This window comes from Habropoda laboriosa, unplaced genomic scaffold (genome assembly GCF_001263275.1).
Source record: "Habropoda laboriosa isolate 0110345459 unplaced genomic scaffold, ASM126327v1 scaffold982, whole genome shotgun sequence".
Lineage (NCBI taxonomy): Eukaryota > Metazoa > Arthropoda > Insecta > Hymenoptera > Apidae > Habropoda > Habropoda laboriosa.
Genome location: NW_017101050.1, coordinates 1 through 1,764, shown reverse-complemented (window position 1 = coordinate 1,764; position 1,764 = coordinate 1).

The window sequence follows — 1,764 nt, the reverse complement described above, 5'->3', positions numbered from 1 at the left end:
ATTATTTATATTGTTATTTAACTACCTAATGAAAATTACAAAACAAAAATAAAAGAGAAATTTTGAATGTATACAAAGTTATGATATTTGTCTCTGAAACCCCTGTGTGCGAAACGGCCGCTACGATTTTGCCGGTATTTCTGCGAAACTGCTGAACAAATTTTTCAAACAAAAGTTAATCAGTATTCAGTTGACAATAAATCGTGTTAATGAAAATTTACAAAAATGTTTTTATTCCATATAAACCATATATTTTTTTATGTGCTAATCAATGCATATTTGAATTCTCTTCAAAAAAATATTAGAGAACTTAGGTCGAAAATAGATTAATTTAGAAATTATGATTTTTGTCCCGAACGCCCATATACATATATACATACTCGAAACACTGCGTCTCACCGAGATTCAAAGGGAATCTCCTAATTCTTACTCATGCGCTCAGGTTGCTCGACCGTCACTTGGTGACGTAGATATTTGGCGGAAAGAGCCGAACAGGCTTTGCACACGGACAGAGCTACCGCTACACTTGTGTGAGAGCACAAGGACAGTATAGTGGGAGACGTCGGTAGGCATAGTGGGGGGCCCAGCGCCCACGATTCTGGCATCACTGCTTGGTGGTCCTGTAGGATAGCGTGAGAAAATTACCAGGTTATAGGCGCATATTTTAATTGTTAATTACTAAAAAATGAAACCACAAATGCAATTTTTTTATTCTTCATTTTCGTTTTCTTTTGGCTTCTAGATTCACCCCTTAAAATTTCTCTCATGAACGACCGAACACTGTATAATATCTATTCTTTAACAAATTTTGCCGTATGCTTTGAATCGTTGTTCTTTGAAAGTAATAATTTTCTGATAGATTCAATTTTAATACGCTATATTCTACATTTTCTTATAGAATTTTTAAATCCATTTCATTTTATCCATGATTGCATCGATGAACACAAGATTCCCAAATCCACTACTTATTATAAAATCCAAATCATCACTGATCCACCGTTGCATTTTATCGTTGGCTATAGATTTTTCGATGATAATTTCGCATTTTGTTTTCTCCATACAATTTTACGTTCATCACTGCCAAAAATTTTACATTTGCTTTCGTCGAAAAATAATACTGTGTTTCAAAAAGAATTGTCTTTATTAACATATTGTTTGACAAAATTTAGACGTAGTACTTTATTCTTGTTATTAATGTACGGGTTTTTCCTTAGAATATGTGCATTAATACTGTTATATCTTAATTCTACGACACAATTCAGGATGAACTTTTTGTTTTTAAAATGCGTAGCATTAAACTTTCTGAGCGACCTAATAGAAGTATAATCTAAATCGGTACCTTCTAGAAAATAACGAAACTTATTTTTATTGTTTGAAACTGTTTCGAGAACTGGAATTGATATTATAACAATTTTCAATCCGCTTTAAATAATTAGTAGATAGAGTAATTTTCACATTTGTGCAACTTTTATGCTTTTATATTAAGAAGATGCATTTTTGATTTATGTTTCAACATTATTAACATTTACTATTGTGCTATTAAAAGCGGAAAAGATGTAGATTCTTTCTGTCATTATGTTTCATATTTCTACTCCATAAATATTAAATAGTTACAAAGTTTCTATACTGTATAACCAGTGCTTCTTAAGTTACAGAAACGAATTAAATGTTTATAAAGCGACAGTTTGTTAAATCATATCACTACACTACATACATATATCGAAAGTCTGTTTTGAATAAAATCCAAATTGAATATTTTTAATT